The 26,871-nt window shown below is 41.5% G+C and overlaps 1 protein-coding gene across 2 annotated transcripts in view; it reads right to left on the reverse strand.

Annotated features, from left to right (window-relative positions):
* RAD51B (RAD51 paralog B) overlaps positions 1–26,871 on the reverse strand; it is a gene marked incomplete at its 3' end in the record, with an annotated part of 683,831 nt that overhangs the window by 285,273 nt on the left and 371,687 nt on the right. The gene's annotated exons all lie outside the window — the stretch shown is intronic.

Below are 26,871 nucleotides of genomic sequence, written 5' to 3' on the forward strand. Positions count from 1 at the left end.
ACAGATCTAATCAGGGTTCTCATCAATCTTTCTCTGCTGGCCAAACAGAGCCAGGAGGCTAAACGGAAACGTGCTGGATTCTTTTTTCTCCCTCAAGACACACTTCTGTCCAGAGAGTTAGGACCCACTGTGTGTTTCTGGGAGCTAACATTTTCCTGGGGAAAGTTCAGGGATTTCACATTTGCCCCAAACCAAACACACATGAAATTTTAAGTCTTAAATTCCACAGAGCCTTTTAAAAGGAGGGGCCTAGCCTCTCCTTGGCTTTTAACAAGCCTGAAGGCTTGTGGTAGCTCATTCATTTTGGCGGTTTCCCAGAACAGCTGACATACTGAAAATAAGCACACTGCTGTCCCCTCACCGGAACGCCCCATACCACCTCCCCTCCCCCACCCACGCCCTGACATCCACCACTGCTCACACACACAGACCCAGGAGAGTAGATACATGCTTAAAATAACACATAGGTAAACATCATCTCCGCCCCATTGCTCAGAGCTTAGTATCGATCTTGAATGTTCCCGGTTTGGGATTTCAAATGTAAATAATCATTGGTCTAAATCAGACTGTGGAATTAAACCCCTATTTCATATGCGAGAGCAGGAATTCACCTTTTGGGGAGATGTGTCTAACACCAAAAATCTCCTTGGAGAGATGCCTCCATAGGCTTCCAAACTGCCTCTATGTCTCTGTTCTTCTTGATAAGCAACAGGAAGATACATGGGGTAACTTTTGTTGCACAATTTGAGTCAAGTATTTGAGGCACACCCCTCTGTGACTGGGAACCCTTGGCGGAAAGCTGATTTGGGAGAAGGATGTAAGAAGCTTCACACACTAGTAAATCACACGAATGCTATAAAATCTGAACAATGGGCTTCAAGTAGGAACCTAGGTCCCCCATGCAAGGCACCCTGCCATGTCTTATTAAATACATCAGGTATCTGATCAACCACAGCTGGACGGCGACTTGACTCAGAACATAGCAGCAGCACCAGTTCCCCAAACGGGCAAAGGGAGATAGGCAACCAGTTTGTAAAGCCTTTCAGTAAGAACTACTTTCTTAGAAGCATTGACTTTATAGCCACCCCAGTTTGCTGGACCCTATCCTGGCTGGGGCCCCTCGAGACCACAATACAAGTGGGATTAAGACCCCTACGACCAGGACCGGGCCTGCCTGGCCTAGAGGGGATGGAGGAGAAAGTGAGGACGGAGGTCATGGTTTTGCCCAGGTGTCTTCACCTTGGTGTCATTCGACACAGCTCAGCTCTTTTGTGTTAGGACATTCATCTATCCAAATGTTAGAAGATTATTTTCTTTATGAAGTATGCTGATTAATTGCCAAGGCAACACCTGTGCATCCCCTTTTTTTGCTATGGGAAGCATTTTAGGAAATCCATGTACAAGACTGCCTGGAGATCACCCACCCAGTGGCTTGGAATGCAGTGTGACCAAAGGCATTTCCAGAGAGCTCACAGGGCACAATGGCCATGCATGGGTGGATTTGCTGGATGGATTAGACAAACCAACCGCAACCTTTCCATCTTTTGTTTCCATCCCTTCCAGTAGATTGGCCTTGTTACCAATACTGATGCCAAGACAAGCAATTGCTTGCAACAAAGAATTGTTGTTAACCTCTACCCCCTGCTTCATTCACCCTAATTATTCTCTAACAATACAGTGGTTTCAAAAAGCCTCCAACTGTCCAGCAGACACTATGGGCCAGAGGAATCACTGAACACAAGCAGCATATCAATAAAAGACAATACTGAAGCAGCTTCTCTCTGGGTATTTGCCCCATCTTCTCTGAGACAATGGGAGAGAGAGCTCAGGGAATAAAAAGGAAGTTCTGCCCTGCAGATCTTTTGTTTGTCTGCCAGTGCTGTATCTGTTCCAAGTTCTTGGGCGTATCCTTTACCACTCTCAAATACAGGAAAAAGCCTCCATTTCCTAGGAAATGCAGCTTCTGTGTTTTTGATGAATTCTTATTGTAGCCAAATCAGACTTCAATGAGGATTCTGGTTCAGATTTTTTTTTTTTCTTCTAAGGTCAAGTGCATCTCATGTACAGAGAGATGTGGGCCACTGAGCTAATTCATAACAACATTATAACAACATAAATAGTTCTTTCCATAACATTTTAGATGGCAGCACAGAGCCCACCAACAGATCAGCATTTTGTTTGGTTTTGTTTTTTGTTTTTTTAAACAGATAACATGGGTTGACAGAGTAACTGAATAGCAAAATAAGGGACTGGAAGCAGGCCATCGTGAAAGGAAACCTGTTTAAGAAATTGAAATTGATATAATAATCCTGGAGGTTTCCAAACAGGGAGAAAATAAAGTCAGCAGAAAATTAAATGAGAGGAAGCCTCTGTTGATTACAAATCAACATATAATTAGATTGGGATGCACCCATGGTGATGAAATGCCAAAGGAAATAAAAGGTCAGTTGTTTCCAATCCTCAATGCTGTCAGTCCCGTGTTTAAGGAGAACAGACCCACACAGTAAGCCAGAATCTCAAAGATATCCCAGAATAAAGGGGATTCATTATAGTCTGTTTGAGTCATCGAGTAGTGTGTGTCCATATGTAAATGGAACATGGGACCTGGAATGTGTATCGTGTGTCAATTACTGTAGAGCAATTGAAGCAATAAAAACCAAGGCTCCAAACCATGCCCACTGCAGAGCTATAAATAAGCGAACAAAGGGAAACTAAATTTCCCCAAGGGAGAAAAAGGCCTGATCAAAAGCAATCAGCAAGCTGTAGACCTCAGAAAATACAAAATAACACCAACTATGACAATTTAATAGTGATGTTGCTCAATACTTCTTACATGCTGGATGACCTAGCCAGAAAGATAAACTATTAAAAATATGAAATAATATGCAGAAAGTTGCTTTTTGCCTAAAGGTTTGCATAATATAAGGATATTTATAACTGGAAGGCCCTCAAATGCCAAGGCACAGGGTGAGGGAACCAGAGAAACTTCAGAGGTAAGGTATGGCCAGGCTGAGACAAACTGGTCTGTCATCTATGTACACAGTCAACCCAAGCAGGGGGGATCCTGGGGACGGGGCAGACACCACCAGGTCATTTAATCCCGGTAATAACCCAATAAGTGTTGTCAGATAGGGAAAGTGAGGGAGTGTGTGCCCAAGGTCGCACAGCTCAGAAGTTTTGGGGGTGAGGTACAAATTCAGTCGGTCTGACTCCAGAACTTGTGAAGAGAGAGACAGAATTGGGCAGGAGAATCATGTAATGGTCTTTTGAATGGCAGGGAAAAAAAACAAGGGCTGGACTGCCTGGGGTAGGGTGGGTGGGGGCAGGCAGAGACTACAAGTTTTTAAAAAATAAAATCTGAGAACCAAAATAATTTAAATTTAAATAGAAATATTTATTAGATTGAGCCAAAATGATGAAACCAAGTATTTTATTATGATGTCATGATCGACAATTTTAAAAGAGCATAAGTAAGTTTTTCTCATAACAAAGGAAGAAAGAAAAGAAACTTTAAAAAAGAGAGAAAGAAAGTTGTTTAATGCTAAGCTCGACCCTGAATAGCAGCTTACAAGAGGGAAGAATGTGCAATTCGGGTTTGTTAGTGTACCAGAGTCACAGTTTAAAAGGAAAGACAAGATGTCATAGAATAGGTCCTGGTGGGTATCAGGGTTAAAGCCATGATAGCATACAAACAGCTACTGGCCAGCAGAAGAAATGATAAACATTCTTTTTTTTTTAAAGGTAACTTTTTTTTTTTTTTTTGCGGTACGCGGGGCTCTCACTGTTGTGGCCTCTCCTGTTGCGGGGCACAGGCTCTGGACGCGCAGGCTCGGCGGCCATGGCTCACGGGCCTAGCCGCTCCGCGGCATGTGGGATCTTCCCGGACCGGGGCACGAACCCGTGTCTCCTGCATCGGCAGGCGGACTCTCAACCACTGCGCCACCAGGGAAGCCCTAAAGGTAACTTTTTTTAAAAATTTATTTATATATGTATTTTTGGCTGTGTTGGGTCTTCATTGCTGCATGCAGGCTTTCTCCAGTTGCTGAGAGCCGGGGCTACTCTTCGTGGTGGTGTGCGGGCTTCTCAACGCGGTGGCTTCTCTTGTTGCAGAGCACAGGTTCTAGGTGCGCGGGCTTCAGAAGTTGTGACTCGTGGGCTGTAGAGCGCAGGCTCAGTAGTTGTGGCGCACGGGCTTAGTTGCTCCGTGGCATGTGGGATCTTCCCGGACCAGGGCTCGAACCTGTGTCCCCTGCATTGGCAGGTGGATTCTTAACCACTGGACCACCAGGGAAGTCCCGGTGATAAACATTCTAAGATAGCAAGCTCACCAGAATTGCTTGTCTCAGCAGACATGTCACATATGAATTGGGTTTTCTTTTAGTTTCATGAGATAATATATACGAAGTGACCAGTGCAGTGCCTGAGGCCACTCAAATGCTAGTTCCTCTCCTTTTCTTTCTGAGCTTCCCACCCTAGCCAACAAAAAGATAAGATAAGCTCTCTTTCTCTGAAAGCTTAAGTTGGAGAAATATAAAATAATTACCTAAATCTTCAGAAAGAAAAACATCAAGGCAAGTTCCTATGGGTTAAAGTCCTGGAGTTCCGGCATTACCTATGAGTGAGTTGGGATGAGTATGGGAATACAGCCTGTTTCCTTGAGAAGTAAATGAAGTAGGGATATGAACAAATATCAGGCCACACGAAAACAAGAGGCCGCCGTTTGTACCCTGGACACTTTATCTTACTCTCCTAGTGACTCACCAGAAAGAGCAAGTTCCTGTGCTTTAATTAGAAAAATAATCATCATTTATCACCATATTTCCTCCTAGCAATCGATGAGTAAAGCACTTCTAATGAAAGATTAGGTAAGTGAAAAGTATTGATTATACCTATGCTGTAGAAAGTGTACACTGGACACTCGAGCTTTAAATCACAGTGGCTGGAGGAGAAAGGCTTACACTGCCAGTGCATACCGTCTTCTTTTTCTCTCCCTTCTCCCTGACAGGACAATCACCAGAAGTTCCTGTCTATTGTCTGTCCTTCCCTAAAGTGCTTGTGTGTGGAAGTGTGGACTTGAAGCTGTTAAAGGCTTCCAGATCCTGGGGTGAAAGGTGCTGTTTTAAGTCATCCCACTCATTATAGATGTAATAGGCCTGGGCCGTGGCTCTAAATATATACAACGAGGTCTGTTCAGACATGAAGGAAGGAAAAGATCCAAGGCAGTCTTTATTATTGCACATATAACACCCCGGGTAATAAGGGTGCCCTGTAAAAACTGCTGTTGCTGATAAAGAGGGGCTGGGGGCTCCTGGACAATTTCAGTGTCACACTTAGTGAAAAGGTCTCTTTGCTCCAGATGCCTACATGGATGTTCTCGTGGTCAGACAGTGGCCTTTCAGGTAGACTAAGTAAAAATACGGAATGGTTGTGCACCAGAACAATGTGGCCAATGGAGCTTTCTCACATCCAGTCTAAGTTCTTTCATTTTTTTACTCTGATATTGCATTGCAATTAGGGTGGCCAAATTTTCTCAACCTAAAAACCTTGTCAGTAAAGTATATTTAAGGCAACAGTGGAACAGAATATTTGAAATGAGATTGTTGGAACATCTGATAATTATATCAGATTCTGCTGGACAAAGAGGCCTCATGTGGTTCTTTTGGCTGGTGGTGATAGAAAGGAGGCTTTAGAGTCTCAGAACTGGATCAGTACCACTGGGCTGGGCTGTTGGGATGGGTGGGTGGGAGTGGGAAAGAGTGAAAGAAGAGAGAAGGCAGTGAACAAAAGAAGAGAGTGGTGAGTTGATGAAAACATATCGAAGATAGCCACCTGGGACTCAGTGGAAAAAAAAAGAAAAAGAGAAAAAAAAAAGACTCCAAAATATAGCTTTTTGAGGAAAAGGAGAACCTGAGTCTAGAGCAGGACCACTACTTCTTCCCTTGGAAGGTCAGTGTTTAAGTCTGTTAGGGCTGCTGTAATCAAGTCCATTAACGGGGTGGCTTATAACAGAAAGTTATTTTTCACAGTTCTGGAGGCTAGGAAGTCCAAGATCAGGGTGCTATCATGGTCGGGTTCTGGTGAGGAACCTCTTCTGGAATTCAGACTGCTGCTTTCTCATCGCATCCTCAGGTGGTGGAAGGAGCAAGAGAGCTCTCTGGGGTCTCCTTAATACAGGCACTAATCCCATTCGTGAGGGTGCCACAGATCATAACCAGGGAAAACAATGCAATACATGATGTGGTCTAACCATGAGAATTGAGACCAAGCTGAGAGTTTCAGTGATGAGGAAGGGTTAGCGTGATCTATCAGCAACATTTCCTTGTAAAAATTAATAAATTCTATTTTTTTTAAAAAAAGAAAAGTTTAAAAATTTTATTTTATGTATTTTTTTATACAGCAGGTTCTCATTAGTTATTCATTTTATACACGTCAGTGTATATATGTCAATTCCAATCTCCCATTTCATCCCACCCACCCACCCCCCCGCCACTTTCCCCGCTTGGTGTCCATACATTTGTTCTCTACATCTGTGTCTCTATTTCTGCCCTGAAAACCGGTTCATCTGTACCATTTTTCTAGGCTCCACATATATACGTTAATATACGATATTTGTTTTTCTCTTTCTGACTTACTTCACTCCGTATGACAGTCTCTAGATTTATTAAGATCAAAACCATAATGAAATAACACTTCACACCAACTAGGATGGCTACAAGATGGACAATAAAGGTTCATGTGGAGAAACTGGAGCCCTTATACATTGATGGTGAGAATGTAAAATGGTTCAGTTACTTTGTAAAACAATGTGGCAGTTCCTCAAAAAGTTAAAACATAGCGTTAAGATAAGACCCAACATTTCCACTCCTAGGTATATTCCCAAGAGAAATTAAAACACATGCCATTGCAAAAACTTGTATACTAATGTTCATTAACACCATTATTTATAATAGCTAAAAAGTAGAACCAACCCAAAGCCATAGAGACAAAGTAGATTAGTGGTTGCCTAGGTGTAGGGGAAGGAATAGGGAGTGACTGCTAATGGGTACAGAATCTCTTTTAGGGATGAAAAAGTTCTAAAACTCGATAATGGCAATAGTTGTACAACTACAAACCAAAAAAATACTGAATTGTGTACTTTAAATGGGTGAATATTATGGTAAGTGAATTATATCTCAGTAAAATATTTTTGAAACATAATGCTAATTTGTAAGTTTTCTAAGTAATGTTGCTGATAGAGCCGACAAAGAAAAACCTACAGAAGTGAGGTGTGAAACATACGATTGAGGTGCATCGACTGTAACAAAAAAAGAGAGTGGTGGGGGCCTTGGCAAATGGGAGAGACATACCTGCTGTGAAGCCCGCGGCAGCTCTGCAAGTCTAACCAATCATCAACCAGCAAGAATGTAGGCCAGGGTATTCCCTGGTGGCACAGTGGTTGGGAATCTGCCTGCCAATGCAGGGTACACAGGTTCGATCCCTGGTCTGGGAAGTTCCCACATGCCGCAGAGCAACAGAGCCTGTGAACCACAACTACTGAGCCTGCATGCCACAACTACTGAAGCTCATGCACCTAGAGCCCGTGCTCCACAACAAGAGAAGCCCCTGCACACCGCAACTAGAGAAAGCCTGCACACAATGAAGCCTGCAATGAAGATCCAATGCAGCCAAAAATAAAATAAATAAATTAAAAAAAAAAAGAAGAATATAGCCCAATGTTGCCAGATCTTCCAGTTTTCAAGAGAAGTCAAAAACCTGGATTTTTATATGATGATATCTCTCAACTTGTTAATACTGAAACAGAGTTCGTATTTTCTTAAAGGCATCACTGAGTTAAGTAACATGTGTCTCTGGGCCAGAGAGGATTCCATGATGGCCAGCTCGTGACCTTCGATCAACACATCCACCTTCCTTTGCTGTTAGCAAAGATGATTGCATTCAAGGAGCTCAGAAGCCTTTATATATTAAGTAACCTCCACAACTTGGGACAGTTCAACGAGTTGACAAATATTTATCATAGATCTCTTGGGTGTAAGGCACTGGAAGTTAGGCGCAGTGTGAAACAAGAGTATACATCCTGGTCAGTCAGTTGTCATCACAAACGGCAAGTGTGGCATCTGTGAGGGAGGTGGCTCCAGAAGCCTGCACAGACAGTTACACCCATGGCACTAAAACCAGGCTCCTGAGTTCCGGTACGCTGCTGGGCCCCGTCATGTGAGCCTTAAAACTGAATTCGTTTATTTTTTCATTGCTTCAGAGAACAGGAGGAAGCAGACTCAGAGTTTCTCAATGTGCTTATGAGCTTCCATTCAAGATGCAGCTCATTCTTCCAGAGTCAGAAGGGAACAGACACTTGAATGCAGGTGCTCTGTAGGCTGGAGATTTAAATCCCTGAGTGGGCTCAAAAGCAGAAACATTTTTTCCAATAATCTTCTTCTGAAGAAATTTCCCAGGACAGGGAGCTTTGAGGAAGATACATCCCTGCTCACATAATTGAAAGAGCAGGTGAATAAAAGGGGGAGGGGTCAGCTGATGTGATGAAGGGTCATACAGGTGTCCTCGAAAATGGGCAAGTCCTGGAGAATCAATCTGTGTGCTTTCTCAGAGACTTAAGGAACAGATTGTTACAATTAGTTCAGGGTCTGCATACAAATGACACTCCTTTTGTGTGGATGTCTGCAAATCTCTATAGGGCCAGCAGTCATTTGGAATCCAGGTCAGCCAGGGGAAGCTGAGTGGGAACATGTGTTTCTGTGTCTCCAAGAACGACTCCCCAACTCCTTCCCAAAGCAGCACATGCAGATAATGGCCTATATGGGGTCAGTGTCCTGCTAGCTTTTCACTGAGCTTCCAACCTCATTAAAAAAATTTATTAGTCATGCGTAAGAAAATAATAGAATCCAAAGTGTGTTCTGCCATAGAAACAACCAACATGGTTAAAACACCCGGCTAGTGATTCCAAAAACTCTCCCTATACAGCATGAATAGATCCCTGAGCCATAATCTAAACAAATGCATGCTCTACTGTTCTCAGCCCCCTTCCTCTTCAGCTTCATTGATCTAATCAGCTTTAAGTACTTCACCTCTCACTAGCACCTTAATTTCAACTCAAAGTGGCACAAAGGAACCTCATCACTCCCCAAGGCTGGTTTTCCTCCTAATTTTTCATTAAAAGCATCATGATCCACCCAGAGACCTGAGTCCCTAATCTGGGGCATCATCCAAACATCAACCTCTGTATCCCACCTGGCATTACAGTCTGCCCGTTTGACTCCCAAGATGCATCTCAAATCTATCCCCTCACCTTTGCCCCTACTGCTACCGAGTCCAAGCTCCCTCTGCCCACCGCACCGACAGGCCAATAAATCAGGAGACAAGGTGTTGAGGCAAGGACTCTGATTTACTATTCGGAAACCCACAGACTGAGAAGACGGTGGACTAATGTCTCCAAAAACACATCTTATCAGGGTTTGGATGCCAGTTTCTTTTACAGAACAGAGAGGGGGAAGAGGTGGGGAAGTAGAGTAAAAAGGCCATAAGTTTTGCAAATATCTCCTGGAATAGCCAGCCTCAGGGAGGGGATGTGTTAATTCCTTCTTTCTTGCAGCCGTTCACAGGTGGACAGGGTCAGGATGTTTCCCTGAACAAAGGCACTTTGGTTTAACATTCAGGCAGAAGGGCAGGGTTCCCCGAGGCAGGCCATTATGTATAGAGAGTATCCTTCTAGTGAACAAAAGCAACAGGAAGCAAAGGTTAAAGTAAAAGAAACAGATCCAACGTGGGGTCAGAGTTGGCTCTTTCCTGTCACACTACTGCTACCATTTCTAGACCATGCAACAAACTGGTCCCTATTTATTACCCTTTTTTCCCATCCCACACTATCATCAGAATTTTGTTACTGAAACATAATCAAATAAAGTTACTCTTTCTTGAAAACCTCCATATGCCCCTCCAGTGCTTAGGAGAGAATGCCTTAGGATGTTACACAAGGTCCATCGGAATCTTATCCCAGCTTAACCTATTTAGGTTCATTTTTTGCCACAATCCCATGTTTAAAATGTCTCCTTCTACCCCAAGCATGCTGTGCTCTTTCATCCATACTGTTCCCTCTATTGATGACGCTCCTCCCACCTTAGTCTGAAAAATGTCTGTACATTCTTGAAGTTTCAACTCTAACGTTTCCTTTGCAGAAATATTTGCTGCTGCTTCTGCGCTTTCCCAAGTATTTTGCTCATACCAATCACAAAGCACTAACACAATGTTGAACTTCAGGTTTGAGGTGACGTCTTATTCACAACTTTATTTCCAATGACCGGTACACTCAGGTACTTAATAAATGTCCATGAACTGAATGACTAAACCGGGAGATTAAAGCATTCCAAAAGCAAGAGAGGTGGACCTTCCAGTATAACTAAGTACAATCATGAATCTAAAAATGAACATTTCTTCTAAAATAAACTTCATGATGAGTAATATTAACCAGACAAAATAATGTAATCAATATACGTGGCCTTAGCTTAGACACCTAGAACTGACATTTCAGTCCTGTGAATATGGTCTCTTAGGGAAAACAATTAGTATAGTGCCCCACAAATAATAAGCACTATATGTGTGTTTGCTGTTGTTATTAGGGGGTTATGTTCTGACCCAGAGTCCATCTAAATAAATATAAAAATAAGCTATCATAATGGAATTCTACTGTCTAAGTAAGTGGCCTACAGTACTTAATCTTACATTAAGAAACTAAGATCCCCACACGTACCCAAGTTTCCCAATGCAAATGAAAATACCCTGCTTCAAACACATGTATGAGCCAATGGCCTCTGGCCATAGCCCACATACTAGCATCTGAGGACAGATACTTAAATGTTTTTGGCACTATCTCCTAGGTTTTTCTATAGACCAACATCATGCCAACTGATCTACACAGCCCCTCCAGTACCTACAGCTATTTTCTAGAGGCTTGAGTGAGTCAGGAGAAGAAAATGATTAATCAACTTGGAGAGATTTGAAAGCTGGAAGAGAGCCATCCTGTGAGTAAAACCTCGGAGCTATGGGGCTGTAGCCATTGGAAAGTTAGGGGATTTCCATGGTTGAAAACATTTGGCCACCTTGCTATGGTCCTCTGACCTTGCAACAAAGACAGAACAGACTTAGCTGGGTGATTTACCTCTGACAATATCCTATGTCTGCTGCCTTTGGCTGTTCACTCTGACTTGACAAAACCAAAGTTATTCCCCCAGAGGCTTATGACTTTGGAACTGGCTCAGAAAATTCCCTCTGCTTTTTCCTCCCAATGGATATCATTTTCAGTCCTTGGCTTCACTTTTATGTATAGTGAGGCTTAAATGAAAGGTGTAGGTAAGGCATCTGGCTCAATACTTGGCAAACATTAGGTGGGTCTACTCTTTTTTAGGCCACGTTGGTCTCCCAACACTCGGGGCAGATAGGACCGCAGTGCTTTTCTTTTTTGAAAACCTGGCAATACCATTTAAAATCACTTTTCCTGCTTAAGATCTGTATCACTTGCCAGTGTTCCTCATTTCATCTATTCGAATTCTTCCAATGCTTTTATAGGGACTTGCTTTCTGAAGTTACACTTTTTTTAAGATGCTACTCTAATATTATCCAGCTTTTATTTCCCTAAAGTACTAGAGACATTGCATCTGAGTAGTATAATTGCATGTTCCCTGTTTGTTGTTTACATGTAAGGTTTTATTGATACAAGAAGAGCTTCTTGAATTTCCGATCTCTTTGTCTCCCCTAGTATGTCTCTACTTCCATTTTCTTGCCCTTTCACATTATGTACGCTGCCCTCTTTCTTCTTTCTTTCATTTAAACATATGATCACTTGGATTTTGTTAACATTTACTGCCATCTCTTAGTTGGTTCTGCTTTCTGTTCTATCACTGCGTTCATAACACATTCTTTGTGTCTGCTATCAAAAATGTGTCAGCAGGATCTACTAATGCCTGACTGTTTACCAGTCTCTTATGTTTCTCTCTTTACCATCATCTATTTTCCTTACATAACTTCTTAGAACCACATCCATTAACTTAATAAAGAAAGAAATTTTGGCAAAGCTTTCTGCTTAATTCTCTTCCCCGCCAGGAAAATATCCAAGTACCTCTCCATTCAACAAACTAACTGCTTGAGCATCGTCATACATCTCATATATACATACAAACATATACATGCAAACTTTCACTGACAGGGTTCTCATCCATTGATTCATGGTTCACAAGGCACTTGTTGAGCAATGCTAGCTGCTGCTTTTCACTGCGTTGCACTGGAGAGAGGGCCCTGGGGATTTTGTCTTTTGGCCCACAGATCAGTAAACACATTCGGGATTAACACTGAAGAGATAAGAAATTCGGGAGTAGGGCCCTAGAACATTGATTTTGGAGGAGAACAGAAGGGAATTTCAGGAAAAGGAATAGAAGTTAGGAACTGTCAGACCAAATAAGGAAAAGAAAGGGAGAGATGAAATAGGGTTAGAGAAAGGAAGATTCAGATAGAAAACACAAGATTAGAGGAAGGAAAGTGGAGTGGCTAAGGAAAAGAAAGAAATAACGAACAGAGGCAATGAGAGAAGAAAAAGGTGGCATGCAGCTGGCCATTCACTTGAAAAAGAAAGCATGAAGGAAAATATTTAGGAATAAGTAAATACAGATGAGAAAACATTCCAAGTCAATGTGTCATCCTCATTTTAAAATCCCCTTTGTTATTATAATCTACTACCCACAATACAGCTTCAGGTTAGAAATCCCTCAGCCTATAGAAACAGAAATATCTGTCCTGCTTATTCGTTTGAAGTCAGTTACTCTCAAATCCTGCAAAGACTCAAATCCTGTCAATCGACACAACTCAAAAATGAGAAAATAACTAACTGGGATGTTCTTCTGACAGTTTACTTCTAATAACTGGCCTTAATTTTGGCCTTCCATATGTGATAATGATGATGATGGTGATTTTTATCACAAAGAATTTTTAAAATTCATTTTGCTCCAGGCAACTACAATGACCAAAGATGCCTCTTGCTATTACTGATTTAAATTTAATTTAAATTTAATTACTGATTTAAATCCTAAAAGTATATTGGAGACAAAAGGGCATGAAAATTACAGCCAAGCACTCCTAAACTGGGTAGGTATCTATATGGTAACTCCTAAGAAAAAGAAATACCTGCATAGCATCCCATTTCTTTGGCTCTAAGGCTGAATCTATTCCTACTCTGTACAAATTTGTAGAAGACATCTGTTTCTTTGAACCTCCCTTTATTTTGGTGGGAACACCGTGGTTTGGGGAACTATCCTGACCTTCACTGGAGGTGGTGCTGGTGGGACTGTCATTCCAGGTGCAGGTGATTACCCTAGCCAAGGGATGGGCTTATAACCCAAGCCAGCCAATCAGACTCTCTCCTGGGAATCTGAAGAATTAGCTGAACAATAAAGATCAGAAAATATCTGGAATGGATTCATCCCAGAAGTGGTACTATGATGTGTCTACTGGTTCCTGTATCCTATATTACTAGAGCTGTCCTGCTCTACTTTTCCTTCAATTCTATGACCTACTCCATATCCATTCAAAATTTGGTTTTTTTCCTTTAAATTAGCCAGAGTTAGCTTCTGTTGCTTATAATCAAAAACTCTCAAATAATACAATCCACATTACATTGAATCAAAAAGTCATCTGGGGCTTCCCTGGTGGCGCAGTGGTTAAGAATCTGCCTGCCAGTGCAGGGGACACGGGTTCAAGCCCTGGTCTGGGAAGATCCCACATGCCGCGGAGCAACTAAGCCCGTGCACCACAACTACTGAGCCTGTGCTCTGGAGCCTGCAAGCCACAACTACTGAGCCCACGTGCCACAACTACTGAAGCCCACGCGCCTAGAGCCCATGCTCTGTGACAAGAGAAGCCACCGCAATGAGAACCCGGTGCACGACAATGAAAAGTAGCCCCCGCTCACTACAACTAGAGAAAGCCCGCACGCAGCAACGAAGACCCAACCCAGTCAAAAAAAAAAAAAAAAAAAGTCATCTGTGTAAGACTGTCCTACAGTTTGATGCCTTTTGTAACCTCTCAACTGGCTACAGGCCTGTTCTCTGTGCCTTCTCAGTCCTGGAAACCCAGCTGAAAGAGTTTAACTTGCTCTGAGGAGCAGGGGATATGCTAGAAATGAGTCACTTCAGCCTAGTCAAAAGTTGAAATGTTAATATGATGAAGCCTGGCTTATGATGGCACCAGAAACTGGTCACGACCATTCTGTCAAACCCTTAGCCATTCATTTAGAGATGAGGCAATCTAGAGAGCTGCAGTGGGCTGGACACAGGCGGGTGTTGTTACAAAGATACAGATCTACAACACAGCTCTGATCCTGGCCCCAGATTGAAGGCTTGTCTAACCAAGAAGGCATGGCAAGCCCCACATTGGAGCTGGGATACTTGCCCTGTGGGTTACAGCTTTCAGGGCCAGCCTCTTTGGAGACAGGGTGACTGACCAGCTGAAAAGGGAGCACTGCCCAGCATATGCCAAGAACCTTGCAAGAATGTAAGTGAGCCTAGGACTAGAGACTGGGGCCTAGTTACTGCCAACACCCTGGAGACTGCTCTACTCTGAAGCTAACTGTGAGCAGATTAACCCAGATTTTATTGCAGCTGTCTACTCCATGGGGTCATTTCTTTCTGAGCCTGCAACACATAAGACCTTGAAAATGGTAATTCCTGCCAGAAGTGGAGATGAGGAAGCCAGAGGCATCTTACATAATGTCATGCTCTTACCTACAATGAGGATTGTCCAGAAGTCTCAAACATTATTTCATCATCTTGGTTCTTATCGCATACTGTTCTAAAATGCAATGCACTGCTCATCTTATCCACAAAGGCCCCTCCAGGGAAGAGTTTTATAAGAAACCCGAAATGCAGGGGGCTTCCCTGGTGGCACAGTGGTTAAGAATCCTCCTGCCAATGCAGGAGACACGGGTTCGAGCCCTGGTCCGGGAAGATCCCACATGCCGCAGAGCAGCTAAGCCCGTGCACCACAACTACTGAGCCTGCACTCTAGAGCCCACGTGCCACAACTACTGAAGCCCCCGCACCTAGAGCCCGTGCTCCGCAACCAGAGAAGCCACCGCAATGAGAAGCCCGCGCACCGCAATGAAGAGTAGCTCCCACTCACCGCAACTAGAGAAAGCCCGTGCAGCAGTGAAGACCCAACACAGTCAAATTAATTAATTGATTGATTGATTGATTGATTAATTAATTAAAAAAGAAACCCTAAATGCCAGTAGTTCCATAGGTGGGCCAACAATACAATTAGGCCAATCGTGACTAGGTCTGCAGCTCCTAGCCATTAAAACATGTTAACTTGACCAGCATGACAACTATAAGTTGATATAAAAGATTTAAATATAATTCAACTTAATGTAAGGGAAAATAATTACTTCTCAGAAGTCTATAGGCATTTATTTACAAAAGATCTTTCCACTTATAAACTTTCCAAAATATAAAGCTATGTCTCAGTCAATTTAGCTCATCAGCAAAAGATGTTGCTAGCTGTTGCACAAATAGTATCTTTTGGGGCCTCAGAACAAGTAGACTTTTGGAACTTATCTGTTTGTAAGTTAAGAATTTCTGTAGTATTTTCAGAGAACATTAGGTTTTCTTTCCAAATCTACTAGTTTCTGGGATTCCAGATGAGTCGCTGAAAAAAAAAAAAAAGGTACTTTATTCCCACGTTCACAGCCTACAGAAAGCTACAAAAGCTGAGACTCGGAAGGGACTTTAGCAATCATTTAGATTAAATTCCATCATTTTGCAAAGGTCAAACTGCATGTGTGGGCCAGTCAAGAAGTAGTTACTTGACATAAGTCACACTGTTGGTCAGTGGCTGGGCTAAACTGTGAGCACAGATTATCTGACTTAAGTCCAGAGCTTGTTTCACTATATCAAGTGCTTTAAAACAAAGCTACTAGATTCTCATTCATTCATCCTATTCAACACCAATTTATGAAACACATCTGATATGCCAGGAGCTGTTATATGTAGGCACAAAATGATAAATAGAATTAAATTCCTTAAAAAAAATCCAAAAAAGTCACTTTCTAAAAGTGCTCCTCAGTGTTCTAGTACATTTTCACACTGTGGTAAAAGCAAGAGAATTGAGACAAAAGATGAAAGAAGGTTGTACAGTCCTAACAACAATAATGATTCAACATCAATTAACCAGTGTGTGAATTATTTTGCCAGCAATAGGTACCATTTTCACTAAGCTAATAAGTAAGGCCTTGAAACCATTATGACCTCTACTCCTGCCCCAAGGTGACACCTCCAGTCCTGCCTAGGATGGCAAAAAGGGAGCTATGGTGAAAAATATCATGGACTTTGGGCTTTGGAACTAGAGAGGCCTAGGTTTCAAAATTCTGGCTCTGCCAATTAATAGTTTGTGACCTTGGATAAGTTACCCTCCCTTAGTCTCAATTTTTTCATCTCTAAAATGGGGATAAAACCACTTACTCTAGATGGTTACTGTAAAAATTGTTGTATGCAAATCATTTAGCTCAGTGCTGGCACAGAGTGAGCCCTTACCACATAATACTATGATTATTATCACTAGTAATAATAATGATAATATGATCTGTGGAACAATTCTATAGAAATGAAACTAAATATGTGAATGGCCAGAAGACGTGTTTTGCAACCTTTACATAGGCATGCCCACCATATTTAAAGGAAAGTTTTCTCCAATTAAACATTAGAGCACGGATTGAACTTAGGTTGGTCAGACTATAGAACCTGAACATGTGACCACTCTGTACGCTGTCTCCAAACAGAAATACCCTCTAGTGGACTAACCCTCAGGAAGAAAGCACAATTTCACTGAGAAGACCTGGAAGGGGTTTGGTCTCCTCAGAACTAAGTTGAAGGGACCATTGTGGAAGAGGTGAGGGTAGTGTTGCTGCCTTGGAAATCAGAACTGTTAAAACGTATTGAGCGCTAACACTTAAACAGCTTTCTCGGTAATAATCATAGCTTCACTTGTATTGTTTCATTTAATTGTTACAACAACCCTCTGAGGTGGAGGTGTCAGTATTATCCCTTTTTCACAGAAGGCTTATGCAACTTATCAAAGGACACCAGTTGGTGAGGGGCAGAGTAAGGATTTAAACCCAGGGAACCTTCAGACTGAAGGACTGGCTGCGAGGGGAGGGGAGGTACACTCCTGGCATTTTAGAACCTGGTCCTGGGAGTTGGGAAAGTTCCCCTATGTCTCAGCCATGCTGACGTCCATATCAGCGGGTCTGAGAGAGGAAAAAAAGGGAAGGGACTGTCTGAAAAAAGGCAGGGGAGTCCTACTGCCTTCTCAGTCAAAGCCAGAAGCCTTGGAGGACGTGTATCTCTACCTCCTGATACTCGGCCTCCGACCGACTTGGGATAAGGAGGCGTTACTGTACCATGAAAGGTACCTTCGTGCCTGGAAAAATCCCAAAGCTGCCTGCAACACTTTTTCTTTGAATTAAAAATCCTTGAAGACTCTGTCAAAGTTCCATTCTATATGGCCAGCACCTAGTACAGTGCCTACCATGTGAATGGGGCACAATAAACATTTCCGAAAGGAAAAAGGGAAGTGAAGGTTAAGAAAAACTAGAAAGGATTCTCAAACACTTTATCAGAGCATGGTTATCAGAGGCCTAGCTCAGTAAAAGTCAGGAGATTTGGGTCCTACCCAGCTCTAGAACCAGATGTATGAAACTGATGAGTCACTTACTCTCTCTGGCCCTCAGTTGGCTCATCTATAAAGTGGGTTGGATAAGATGATCTATGAAGGAGATAATATGTAAAGGAGTCTTGTTCAATGGCTGGCCCAGAAGAGGCTTTTAACTTAGGTTTACTGATATGATGCTTTCCATCTTTTAAACTCCATTCTGTCATTTAACTTGGCTCCCTCATCTTACATATGAGGAAACAAAAGCACAGAGAAGTTAAGTGGCAGTACAAGGTTACCCAATTAACTTAAATACACCCAAGACAACAATCAAGTTCCCTCGAGTCTCAGCCTGGTACCCTTTCTTCTACTCACACTGCACACTGCTTCCTGACTTGATTGGTATACTTGTTTCTCTCCTGCTATCCATGAAGCTGTTGAAAAGAATGCTACATGATTGATGGTATTCAAGGAAGCCATCAAATCCATGCCATTGTCTTTGAGCAAGACACATTTTAAAATGCCTAAAGAGAACAGTATATACATACATATATATATATATATATATATATATTTTTTTTAACCCTCAGAGATGGAAATTCTAGTACATTTCTCAGTAGTCTACTCCAATTTTGCTTGTTAGTAAATACTTCCTTTTGTCTATCCCCAATCCTTCCTGCTGCAGTTCAAGCTTCTTGTGTTATCCTCAGGTGAGATGGAAAACACAGGTCATTATGTTCTGCTAAGCATGTTTATGGACATAAAGATTGCTATTAAATTGTCCTTCATCCTCCTTTCTTTCCAAGCTGACTAATCCCAGTTTCTTTAAATTCTCTCACTTCTTCTTTCCCAATCCTTTAATCACCTTTGTGGCTGAATTCTCAGCCACCTTGAGACTCAACCCCTCCCCGTTAATTACAAATCACAGAACTGGGCACAATTTCCTACTATGGTTCCGAATATTAACTAGTAAGCCAATTGTGTCATAGTTCCTGCCAGAAGGTTCTCTAAATTCGCATTCCAAGATCATGCTTCGGTTTTAAAAACTATAGCACCCTAATTTAGGCTGAAAGTAGATTATTTGCAGCTTCTTCACAGCAAACTTAAACCTGAATCGCCCAACTCTCAACATATTCCTATCTTCTCTTCTCCAAGGCAGTTGTACATAAGTAAGGAAGTAAATTAGCTGAACAGGGATCCTAAAATGTGTATCGAATGTCAATATAAGTAGATTTGGGTTTTGTGCATCACTGTTTCTACATTAATACGGATAGTTCAGTGGCATCTAAGAAGTAATGAGTTGCCAAAGCACAATTTACTTAGCATGTATTGTTCCTACAGTGTTTTCTGTTTCTTTGCACAATTTTTCTAAATTCACAATGTTTAGAACAAATTTTTTTTCTAAATCGCACAATGGCATGTCTAAATGTTTTTTCTTTAACAAACATACTTGTCTCCTATGTGTTTTCTATATGTGCCATTGAGGCTCAAAAAAAATAACTTTTTAAGATGTCTTTTGTTGTTTACATTAAGAATGAAGATCATGGTAGTATAAAATTAGCAATCTGCTGAGCCGTATATTAATATCAACTTAGTGAATAGTTTTCAGATACCTACTATGCATACACTCGGTACTTAGAGAGTGGAACAGAATATGAACAAAGCATAATATAAACCTGGAAGGTTTTCCAGAGGAGATGACATTTAAGTTGAACACTGAGGAATGAGCAGGATTTTGACACGACACTCAAGCTGAAGGAACGTCCGCCAAGCAAAGGAAGGCAGAATGGCATCACTGATACAGCTAATGAGACACTGGCCAAGGAAGTCATTGGGAAAGAACAGAATTGGATTCTGGAGAGATGCTATTTTTACAATAATTTTTCCAAGTAAAAGTCATCCAAGTGACGTTCACACAGTCATGCCACTTTAGCGTGATCTCAGTTAGTTAGTAAATAACTAATTGACACAATAGGCTTCGTGCAGGACGGAGACTGTGTAAAAGGAGGCAGTTTAAAAGGCCAGGCAATCCAGGGAAACAAAGCCATTTGCTTTTTATGGTTTAAATAATTTCACCCGCTACAGTTTCACAATCTTTCTTCATTCCACACTGGGATCAGTTTGGTCCCACTTGGCAAGCATGGGACTTCTTTGTCTGTGCATGTGTGCTTCTCAGCAAGAAGAAGAACAACAAAAAAATGTGGCTGAGGTCGATCTGTAATTTTTCACTGTGGCTTTGAATCATGGATGATATCAGCACAGCTCCAGAAATTGGGTTTGTCAGTTAAGCCTCCCTCCCTGCCGGCTAAGCCCCAGAGCATGAAACATAAACCATAAAGAAACAATGGCAGGGCTCATGGGTTATTTATTGTTGTTCTCCAAATACATCTCGGTGATAGAATGGAAAATGGTCAACTGGGAATCCAAACTATATTCTCATCGAGGCCAAGATAATTTCTTAGGGTAGGCTTTTCTTTTCTTTCTTTCCTTCCTTTTTTTTCTTTCATTTTTGAAAATTTGTTAACAAAGGAGAAGGAAAATGGTTGAGAAATGTCTGAGAATGGTTTGGCAGGATGGAGTGTGTGGCTTAACTAGCCAGAAGGAAGGAATTTTGAGTGTATCAAGGCAGAATTCTCAATCCATATCCGCTTTACAATTACACATGCCTGTGGGTTTGCGCTAATCTCATCAATAAGTTGAGGGAGTTACAGCCCTGGACGGGAGTTGGTGAACTTGGAGGACGTGTATGGATACTACGTGTATGTGATCGTAGGCACACGTGTTTGTGTGTGTCCTTTCAATAAAAATGAAAAGCTATAGAAAAAAAATACCAATTCATTAGACATTTATTAAAAACATGTATATCCTGGATCAGACCTTGGGCTAGGAGGGCTAATAGTAGTGAGAAAAGGACCCTGTCTTGGAGGGGATCCTGAACCAGAAGGAGAAAGAGGAAAGTAAACATATTCAGTTGGATGGGGGGAGAGGGGGAGTTCCTATGCCCCCAAATTGTGACTCAGGCAACTATGTGGACAATGATTTTCCACTAACAAAAATAGGAAAAACGTGAGAGATGGTCATTTTGGAAAGAAAGACTAACAGTCCAGACCTGGGCATTCTGAGCTACAGGCAGCTACACGACATCTAGTAGATTTCCAGCAAACACGTGGACACGTGAGCCTGGAGCTTAGGAGGGAAGTCTGGTCTAGAGGTAGTGATCTGATACTGGTCGGGGTGTGGGTGGATTCCGCAAGCATAAATGAGAGATCTCCCAGCGAGAATGCACAGTGAGAAGAGAACCAAGGATGACTGTGATTCAATGAACCCGCCTTGGGTGACCACTCTGTGTAGTCATTTTATGAGGTACTTCCAGGCATAGAGGCAAAGATGGGAGTTCCGGCCCTCGAGGAGATTACTTTTACAGGTATTTGAGTGTGACAAATTTCTTTCTTGACATCAGTGGTACCTCCTCTACATTCACCCCCAAAATTTACCAAAGTGACACAGAAAATATTGTTTGATACTTTCTACGCCTTCCCAGTACATTTTCCTAGTTTTTCATTTTGTTCTTAAATTTAGGATTATCAATTGTCAGTTTTCTCTCTGCCATTAGAGCACTAAGCTCCTTGAAGTTAGAGGCCACTATACCATGCATTTCTTTTTTAAGTTCTCAAGACTCTACATGAGAATAATAACTATCATTTATTGAGCACATCCAGGCATTATCTGGAAGGGCTTTACAGACGTTTTTTCATTTAAACATCACAACAACCGTACAAGGTTGGTATTACTACTCCAGTTCATAGATGCAACAATTAGGATACAACTGCTGCCAGACAGCATAACCAAGACACAAAGCCAAATGTACCTCATGTTCACAGGAGTATATCCATGCTCTTTTAAAAGTCCTCATGCTGGGACTTCTCTCGTGGCGCCGTGGTTAAGAATCCACCTGCCAATGCAGGGGACACGGGTTCGAGCCCTGGTCCGGGAAGATCCCACATGTCACGGAGCAACTAAGCCCATGAGCCACAACTACTAAGCCTGTGCTCTAGAGCCTGCGAGCCACAACTACGGAAGCCCACGCACCTAGAGCCCGTGCTCTGCAACAAGAGCAGCCACCGCAATGAGAAGCCCATGCAATGCAATGAAGAGTAGCCCCCGCTCGCCCCAACTGGAGAAAGCCTGCGCGCAGCAACGAAGACCCAACACAGCCAAAAATAAATAAATGTATAAAAAAAAAATAGAAGTCCTCATGCTGTCTCTATATGTCCAGTCCTCATGAAGAGGGAACAAATGATACCATCAGTGAAAGGAGGTAGGTTTTGTAATAACTGAGGATCTGCCATCAAACACCCTCATCCACGCCTACCTACTCCCAGGACTAGTGAGTTAGCATGCTTTGAGAAGCACTAAGACTATCTAGTAAAGGCCCAAACTTTTAAGGAATGAAAACTTGACAAATGAGAAGGGGTTGTTGTATCCATCACATAATGAACATGTCTATTAAAAAAAAAAAAATGAAACAAGTAATGTTTGATGCAGGTTCTGCAGGCTGGCCTTGGGTCTTTTCTTCAGTTTGTAAAGAATACTGTGTTGGGCAGTAAAATTTGGGATTCAAAAGAATCTTATAAAATTGGAGAATAAAGAATTGAAAAGCTAAATAAGATTCAAAAACTCAAATTTGACGGAGTATCCTGAGGGAGGATTAGAATATTTGACATTAATATAACTGAGTTTAACAACCAAGTGAGAACAAGCAAAATATGGTATATCCATGCAATGGAATATTATTCAGCCATAAAAGGAATGAGGTCCTGACTCATACTACAGCATGCATGAACCTTGAAACATTATGCTCAAAGAAAAAAGCCAGACACAAAAGGCAACATACATTTTTATATGAAATGTCTAGAATTTGCAAATTCACAGACACGGAAAATAGGTTAGTGATTGCCAGCAGCTTGGGGGAGGGAGAATGGAGTGTGACTGCTAATGGGCACTGACTGGGTTTCATTTCTGGAGGGATGAAAATGTTCTAGAATTAGATAGTAGTGACAGTTGTTCAATCCAGTGAACATACTAAAAAGCCACTGAATTGTATACTTCAAATGGGCAAATTTTATGGTATGTGAATTATAGTTTAATTAAAAATTTCAAGTTAAAAAATCAAGCAAGCAGACTTCCTTGGCAGTCCAGTAGTTCAGAATCCACACTTCCACTGCAAGGGGCAGGGGTTTGATCCCTGGTTGGGGAACTAAGATCCTGTATGCCATGCAGTACAGCCAAAACAAAATCAAGCAAGCAATGAGACTCATAAGAAGAAGTACTCAGGAATCACAAAACAATGTTCTTTTTATTAAAGGATTGGCCAGACCCTATGGACTATAGCATCAAGTTCTGGGATCCAGACGGTTTACAGGACAGCCACAAAGTTGATTAGGCTTGAAAAATAAGACTTATATGGAATACCAAAGATATGGGAGTGATTCTACCTAAAAATCCAAAGTCAAAGGGGGTGATTTAATAACAGTTTCTTCACATATAAAAGGGTTCTTAAGCAGAGAATAGTAACCCACTGCTTTCCATCTCCTCTGAAGATAGAGCAGAAGAAAGAGGGCTCAAAAGATAATAAAGGGACTCAGGACAGACACAAGAAAGAGCCTCCTTAAAGTAAGAGTTTGATAAAGGGCAAGGTTACTAAAAGAGGCTGTGGGCTCTCTACCACCTCTGAAGATCTCTAAAATAAGGGCAGAGGCTTCAGGACTTTGAGAATGTTTTCAAAGCCACATCTGTGAATCTGTCATCATGCTACTCTAGAGGAGGACACCCTTTCTGATTTAAGGTAACTGAGAGGGAAAAATGGAAAGACATGTTATGGACTAGATGAAGTCCAGCCGGGTTTATGTTAAAGTAAATTTATTTAGGATAATTCCAATTTCCTATTGTTTTCCTTTATAAGTCATCCTTATGGGAGAAAAAAAAAAATCAAATTCTCCTGCTCCAAATGAACTCAGAAGCTCTGATACACAAGATTCAGGTGTTCTGTCAACAACACACCCATACTGGGAGTTTTAGCTGCTTAGAAGTTCCCTTTCTCTTTAGTAGTCTTTCCAGAATTTTGTAGTTTTTCCCATCTTTCCAGAATTTGGTAGTTTTTCCCTAATTCTGAAAGTATCTCTGCTATCAGCCTTTTATCCACCTAACCAGTCTGTCAGACTGTTGGAATTTGCCCATTGCCCTGTCGCCAGACTTCGTGCTTCACTGAACCCCTTCTGCTCCCCTCCATGACAACTGCGCAATCTACCATGTCTAGTAGTGCCAGGTTAGAATATCGATATTCCAAGTTCTGCCTTGATAATATATATACACCCCGTCATCTAATACATCATATTTTCATATTAAAAATTCCACGAAATCAAGCTTTTGGATTATATTAGTTATCTACTTTTTCAATACAGAACTATTAATTTTTTGAAATAATTAGAGCAACTTTTCACAGATCTTAACTGTATGATTTTTATCTCTAAAGAGAGACCGATATACTCATGTCATAATTATACACTTGAAATTTCTGCTCTTGATTAAAAGATCACTCCGCATCAATAGCGCTCATGCTCAGGTAATAGCAAAATTAAGTCATCACTTACAAACGGGCATACCTTCCAATAAGCACATATTTCCTTAGTGTCTATCCTCAGAGTATCACAAATATTACTGGCAGCCAAATGTACTGCCAACTGCCAGTGATAACAAAAAGTAGACATCTCACCTTACTGTAGCCAGAATCAAAGTTAGACCAGAAATGAATCAGGAAATATTACAATCTTTTCCTTAACCCCTAGTACTAACTTGGAATTGAGATGGGGGTAGTGGGATAACATCAAATAATCTTTACAAGTCAGAACAGAACAGGTCTTAAAGTTGTTTTTGGCTCCATTGCCTCTGGGTCGGCTCCTGAGACAGAAGTCAAGCTGTGACTTACAGGGTTATATTAATTTTCCTTATGCTGCTTAATTTTAGTAGCATAGTTTCCACATACTCTAATTTCTTGTTTTCAGTGTTGTATGACATGTCTTGTAAACAGTGTGAAGTTGGTTTAACTGTACAACATTAAAGTTATATCCCCACTAGGTCTACAAGCTAAAGACCAGCCACTTACAGATAAGGAGTAGTTCTGACCTCTGGGAACTACTGAGAATTATGGAGAAATCCAACAAGGCCCTCTTACTTTTTGAGACTAACCTTCAACAAGAAGGCTTTGCTAATTTCTACATAGCTGTCCTTTCAAAATTAGGTAGACAAACACTTTACAGTTCAGACCCTGAGTCTTCCATGACTTCCTCTGTTTTAGAGAAACATTCTTCTGCATAGGTGCCCAACTCTCTGCACCACATTTTGTAGGTCCCATTCCTCCACAGAGACTATGAAAATGGGTTTATGTCAAATTTAATTTAGCCCAGAGCCACACAGTCCCACAGGTAAAAAGTCTTGTGAATATCGCTCTAGGGCAGGGATTGTATATTTTCAGAGTTCAGAACAGAGCCCAGTAGCGCTTCAGACAGTGGGTCCACCTGTTAATACAGCTGTTCTTGTGCTCTTCGTGGGTTATGGTGCCAACCCCCAATCAGTCTGATGGAAGCTGAACCCATTTCCCCTGTCTTGCACAGCCCTATTATAGAACACTGACTGACTAAAATAGCAGTTCCGTTCTTGATCAAGGGACCTTTTACAAAGTATCCTCCGTAAAGGAGCCACTCTCTCTATATTAACCAACCACAAATGATATGCCTTTACACTGTGCGGGATTAAGCTCTCTGAAATCTCCACTGAGATTCAAGGCTGGAGGTTTTTAGGAAGGAGGGATGAAGAATGATCAGAAAGCAGCAATGAGGAAACAGATGATACCTACCCCACATCCAGGGCTCATGGTAGGAGACTGGAAAATAACCACCACCACTTAAGAGGGCAGCATGCTTAGATGCATGAGAAGCAAAGTTCTCCTAGAGTTAGAAGGTGAAAGGAATGTTCCAAGAAGAGGCTGAGGATATAGGATATTTTGCTGATGTCAGATTCTGAATTCTAGAGACACAGGACTTGGTGGGGGGAGAGATGTGGACGAGAGAAATCAGAGTTTGCGAGGTAAAGGGTTTCCTACAAGTTGGGCTTCTTGTGACATCTAAACAGTGATCAAAGTACAATGAGATCAGATCTGCATTACTGGAGGCAGAGACCGATGACTAGGCTGAGAATGGGGTCAGAGAGGGGTGATTACCTGGGTTCCCCTTGACCCCTGATAATGGAGTGTGCAGTGAAGTCCAGTGAAGGAAGATCTTATCCAAGTACATATACTCGTCTTGATTCCTGATGATGTAGGAGGTGATACATAAATCCATATGACAGAGGAATATGCTATACATTGAACAGTTTTTCTATGTAATTTTAAATCTAATTAATTCTATGGTAACAAATTAAAAGGTGAAGAAACAGCTAGGATAATGGACGTTAGGTGGCATTCTTTAAAAAGATTCTGACAGCCTCATTTGGGAAACATTTTGGGGAGTCAAGGATTCTTCATGGCTTTCGGAAAATTGATATAGGTATGTTTGATATGATGCCCTCTTAAACTTTTCTAAGACACCACGGTACAATTCACCTCGGGAAAGTTATAAAATCTCCTTGAGATTCAGTTCCCTTATCTGTCAAGTGGTTAGAAGTGGGGAAAAAAACCTAATAACATCTATCTCCTAGGGCTGTCATGAGGATTAAATGATGTAATAAATAAATAAATAATGCAAGCACAGCACCTACCACAGAGTACATGCCCAATAAACACTTAATTACCTTTTTCATTTGTTCTTTACAACAAACCCAGGAGTCAAGTGTTATCTCCATTTTAAAATGCAGAAATAGATTTGTAGTGAGATTCAGTAACTTATTTAAGGTGTCTCTTTTAGGAAGAGGCTGAGCTGGGATTTTTAACTCTGTTTACACTGATGCCAAAGGTCGGTTTGAGCTCGTTCTGGTAAACCTATTGTCTCTCCTATTTGTTTTTCTACTACAGTTAATATCAGAACTTATTTCCCCCAAATTGGTTGAAAAACATACTGCCTCTATAAATGCCAAACCCAGCAAAACAGGTGTACCTAGCGCAGGACCACATGTGAATAG

The sequence above is a fragment of the Grampus griseus genome, assembly GCF_964374135.1.
Source record: "Grampus griseus genome assembly, chromosome: 2".
NCBI lineage: Eukaryota > Metazoa > Chordata > Mammalia > Artiodactyla > Delphinidae > Grampus > Grampus griseus.